The sequence below is a fragment of the Triturus cristatus genome, chromosome 12, assembly GCF_964204655.1.
Source record: "Triturus cristatus chromosome 12, aTriCri1.1, whole genome shotgun sequence".
NCBI lineage: Eukaryota > Metazoa > Chordata > Amphibia > Caudata > Salamandridae > Triturus > Triturus cristatus.
The window spans coordinates 800,013,414-800,019,052 of NC_140595.1; the positions used below are offsets into that span (position 1 = coordinate 800,013,414).

The following is a 5,639-nucleotide window of genomic DNA, read 5'->3' on the forward strand; positions in this document are numbered from 1 at the left end:
CGTTTCATTTCATGGTTAGACAAGGCTAACTGTTTATTCTATGTCATCACTCATAATGACACATTCAAATGACATAATCAACAAATAAAGGAAAATCAATTCTGACATTTCGCAAATGTTGTATCAGTCAATTAAGCATCTAATGATTGTTAAACAAGCTAAAACGATGAAACACTTTAGTCAAAGTCAGATGGTCACTTGTATTAGGGCTCCATCTTACTAAATAATACTGCACTTTAACAATGATCGTTTAAGCCATAAATTCATCTCGTTTCATTTCGTGGTTGGACAAAACTAACTATTTATTCTGTATCTTCACTCATAATGACAAATTCAGATGACATATTTCTAGGGAGAGAATTTGATTCGTCCTTTCCTCAAAACTTAATAGATTGTGGGTTGTTGTGAATGCCTGAGGCCCTGTTTGGATCGAATCGCGACAAAGTTTTGTAATAAGGAGGAAGTTAGTCATGGTTGCACTTAAAGCTATGAAATTGAACACATAATAATGTGAAAGACTGTTATTGAATCACCGTGATAATCCAAAAAGGTTCAATATGTATTTTAAACAAGAGAAACATCATTTAACTAATGCAAGTAATTTTACCTCGTAGTGTTTTGAATTGATTATGGAATTCGTGGATATCTTCCTTTCTTTGTATCGAGATTTAAATTAAAACCTCTCGCTTAACGCTATGTAAAAAGAAATCATATCGTAAGTCTTAAATGCTTTAGAGCGACTGAAAATGTATCTAAGCCAAAAAGGTAAAAGTATATCGAGGTACCTTTTAAATTTGGCGGTTTTTGAGAGGCAAACTGTCGAAGTCTTAAGGGTACTGTGTAGTTACACCGGCAGAAAACGTCATTCGTGTATTTAAAAACTGCAAGAGGAAAATGAGAGCATTTAGTGTGTTGTGGTTACAGTTGTTAATAACCTCACACATAGTAAGTGAAAGAAATATCAACCAACCTCGTAGTGGTCTTACTGTTGGTTCAGACAGAGTTAAGCCCAATATGAATGGCGCTGTGATCGCTTGCTGCGTAAATCGAGCAATGGGAATTGTTGTCACCGTTACGGGGCGTTTTACTTAAATCCCACGAAAATTACTGCAAAAGGAAATTGGGTAGTATTAGGTTAAGTTGTACTACTTTAGGGGCATTGAAAGCAAAGGCCAGGCGAAAACTAACAACTAACCTGGCGTGAGCACAGCAGTCATCTACGTTGAATCGCGGCATCGAGCATTGGAACTGCCGAGATCGGTTGGTCTTAAATATACATATTGTGGCGGTATAGAGATAGGACTTGTAAGTAGGTCACATGGTATGTCGGTACAGAAATCCGTGTCGGCCATGTTGGAATGGGATATTTGCATCAACAACGCTAGAATATAGTATGTTTGTCAAATTCTTTTAGTGTATCGATGATATATTGATTATATTCTATTTTAAACTAATTGATCCCTATAGTCGAAGTATGTAGGATAAATTATTGAGATAAACTCTTAATAGTTCTTAGACGTACTTATATAACGGAACACACACTCCAACAGTGTACCTCCAGTTAAACCTATGTGACCAAAAGTTGGAGGTAGGACAGTCATTGTGTGCACAAGACGAGGTTGATTTAACCCTTAGTGACAAGGGTTGTGTATATATAAACACATATTTTATATACTATGTCACATCTTTATGATTACTGCGTCATCAAGAATTGAAATTAGGGTATTCATTATGCATACAGGACGGAGTTGGTTCGTCACATGGTGGCAAAGATTGTGTATACAGATACCTATTTGGTTCTCTATGTCCCACCTTTATGACTACTATGCCATCAATAGAATCAAAGATCGGATATTATACATTTTAGTTACAGGGTGATTGCAAGTATTTAAATTACATATATTGAAGGGCTGTTACAAGCAGAGTGTCCTTATTATCATCAGTGGTATTTAGGTTAGCAGCTGTAACATCAACAGTTTAATACACATAGATATAGATCTCAACAATATCAAGAATGATATTTCTCACCATTTATATACCACCTTGTTTACAAAACCAACGTCCAGAAATACCCTGCTTGAATATCAAAGTCACCACCCTCAAGCCCTTAAAGATGGCCTCCCTTTTGGGCAGTTCTTGCGTTTACGCAGAAACTGTACCTTTAAAAATGACTACTTCATTGAGGCTAAAAAACTTACAGAAAAATTAAAAGCCAGGGGTTACCCATCCAAACTTTTAAAAAAATCCATGAAACGTGCATGGTATAACAACAGAGAAATGTTGTTGACTGTGAAAGATCGTCCACAACAACCTCATCTGGTGTGTGTCTCGACTTTCGGAACTCATGCTAATGCTATAAAGAAGATTATTAATCGACACTGGAATTTATTAAAAAATCTCCCTGAATTCCAGTCAAAACCCCTATTCTCTTTCAAAAGGGGAACCAACCTTAGAGACCGTCTGGTTAGAGCATATGAAGACCGTCCTAACAACACAGTAGACAACATGAGACAGCTGGTCCCCATTGTTGGACATTTTAAGTGTAATATGTGCTTAGCATGTAACACCTCGCAAACAATCAAAAAATGTACCATCAACGGTATTACACTCACCCTTAAATCATTCTCCAATTGTAATACTTGTAATGTAATTTATTGCATACAATGTCCGTGTAAATTACATTATATTGGCAAAACAGTTCAACCAATCAAAAAAAGGATTCTACAACATCAATCTCGGATAAGATGTCACACAGAAAATGCACCACTCGTGGAGCATTATCAGAGACAGGGTCATTCAGATAAAGATATGAAATGGTGGGTATTAGATGTGATCAAACCCTCAAAGAGACAAAGTAATGTAGACCGACTTTTGACCTTAAAGGAAGGTAAATTGATCTGCATGACAGATTTGATCAACCGTGGTCTCAATTCAACATCCGAATGGCACACTTTAGCTTGTCTCTAGACTTCAGCTACAATCCAACGACATGTAATCTTTTATCTGTAATAGATACTGGTCTATAACGTATAATCTATAAATAGCTCTAGTCTTATGTATAATTACTGTTTTATACTTGATCAAACTACCTGTGAGCTATTTTTGAACACTATACAGGTTTATACGATGTTGAGATCTATATCTATGTGTATTAAACTGTTGATGTTACAGCTGCTAACCTAAATACCACTGATGATAATAAGGACACTCTGCTTGTAACAGCCCTTCAATATATGTAATTTAAATACTTGCAATCACCCTGTAACTAAAATGTATAATATCCGATCTTTGATTCTATTGATGGCATAGTAGTCATAAAGGTGGGACATAGAGAACCAAATAGGTATCTGTATACACAATCTTTGCCACCATGTGACGAACCAACTCCGTCCTGTATGCATAATGAATACCCTAATTTCAATTCTTGATGACGCAGTAATCATAAAGATGTGACATAGTATATAAAATATGTGTTTATATATACACAACCCTTGTCACTAAGGGTTAAATCAACCTCGTCTTGTGCACACAATGACTGTCCTACCTCCAACTTTTGGTCACATAGGTTTAACTGGAGGTACACTGTTGGAGTGTGTGTTCCGTTATATAAGTACGTCTAAGAACTATTAAGAGTTTATCTCAATAATTTATCCTACATACTTCGACTATAGGGATCAATTAGTTTAAAATAGAATATAATCAATATATCATCGATACACTAAAAGAATTTGACAAACATACTATATTCTAGCGTTGTTGATGCAAATATCCCATTCCAACATGGCCGACACGGATTTCTGTACCGACATACCATGTGACCTACTTACAAGTCCTATCTCTATACCGCCACAATATGTATATTTAAGACCAACCGATCTCGGCAGTTCCAATGCTCGATGCCGCGATTCAACGTAGATGACTGCTGTGCTCACGCCAGGTTAGTTGTTAGTTTTCGCCTGGCCTTTGCTTTCAATGCCCCTAAAGTAGTACAACTTAACCTAATACTACCCAATTTCCTTTTGCAGTAATTTTCGTGGGATTTAAGTAAAACGCCCCGTAACGGTGACAACAATTCCCATTGCTCGATTTACGCAGCAAGCGATCACAGCGCCATTCATATTGGGCTTAACTCTGTCTGAACCAACAGTAAGACCACTACGAGGTTGGTTGATATTTCTTTCACTTACTATGTGTGAGGTTATTAACAACTGTAACCACAACACACTAAATGCTCTCATTTTCCTCTTGCAGTTTTTAAATACACGAATGACGTTTTCTGCCGGTGTAACTACACAGTACCCTTAAGACTTCGACAGTTTGCCTCTCAAAAACCGCCAAATTTAAAAGGTACCTCGATATACTTTTACCTTTTTGGCTTAGATACATTTTCAGTCGCTCTAAAGCATTTAAGACTTACGATATGATTTCTTTTTACATAGCGTTAAGCGAGAGGTTTTAATTTAAATCTCGATACAAAGAAAGGAAGATATCCACGAATTCCATAATCAATTCAAAACACTACGAGGTAAAATTACTTGCATTAGTTAAATGATGTTTCTCTTGTTTAAAATACATATTGAACCTTTTTGGATTATCACGGTGATTCAATAACAGTCTTTCACATTATTATGTGTTCAATTTCATAGCTTTAAGTGCAACCATGACTAACTTCCTCCTTATTACAAAACTTTGTCGCGATTCGATCCAAACAGGGCCTCAGGCATTCACAACAACCCACAATCTATTAAGTTTTGAGGAAAGGACGAATCAAATTCTCTCCCTAGAAATATGTCATCTGAATTTGTCATTATGAGTGAAGATACAGAATAAATAGTTAGTTTTGTCCAACCACGAAATGAAACGAGATGAATTTATGGCTTAAACGATCATTGTTAAAGTGCAGTATTATTTAGTAAGATGGAGCCCTAATACAAGTGACCATCTGACTTTGACTAAAGTGTTTCATCGTTTTAGCTTGTTTAACAATCATTAGATGCTTAATTGACTGATACAACATTTGCGAAATGTCAGAATTGATTTTCCTTTATTTGTTGATTATGTCATTTGAATGTGTCATTATGAGTGATGACATAGAATAAACAGTTAGCCTTGTCTAACCATGAAATGAAACGAGATGGTTTAAACGATTATTGTTAAAGTACAGTATAATTTAGTAAGATGGAGCCCTAATACAAGTGACCATTTGACTTTGACTAAAGTGTTTCATCATTTTAGCTTGTTCAACAATCATTGGATGTTTAATTGACTGATACAACATTTCTGAAATGTCAGAATTGACTTTCCTTTATTCAATGATTATTCAAATTGTTATTATTTTTTGTCTTAGGTGTGTGTTTTGTATAGTTTATATATTCATTATATACTTTTTAACTTATAGGGGTCAACTTTTAAACTTCTTGTCCTGAAGATGGTCTCACAAATTCACGTATGAAGACCGAAACGTCGACTGTCACACTTCTTTCTAGATAATTGATCATATATCTTTGAAAAAGTGTTTGATATATTGTACAGTGGAGTAATAACTGGATGTATAATCATGCCTCCCTTGTGATATACAACTGTCTTATTTTTATGTACCCTTACTACCATTCACTGATATAAATGAATTTTGTTCCTCA

At 35.5% G+C, this 5,639-nt stretch overlaps 2 long non-coding RNA genes across 2 annotated transcripts; one reads left to right on the top strand and one right to left on the bottom strand.

The window, feature by feature from the left end:
- Window positions 1-612: 612 nt before the first annotated feature.
- Window positions 613-1,004, bottom strand: LOC146782883 (uncharacterized). Its single transcript, XR_014972028.1, has 3 exons — window positions 971-1,004; window positions 786-881; window positions 613-693 (listed from the first exon to the last, which is right to left on the bottom strand). It is a non-coding gene; the product is annotated as an uncharacterized LOC146782883 (long non-coding RNA).
- Window positions 1,005-4,128: 3,124 nt separating this feature from the next.
- Window positions 4,129-4,520, top strand: LOC146782884 (uncharacterized). The gene is made up of 3 exons (XR_014972022.1): window positions 4,129-4,162; window positions 4,252-4,347; window positions 4,440-4,520. It is a non-coding gene; the product is annotated as an uncharacterized LOC146782884 (long non-coding RNA).
- Window positions 4,521-5,639: the final 1,119 nt, after the last annotated feature.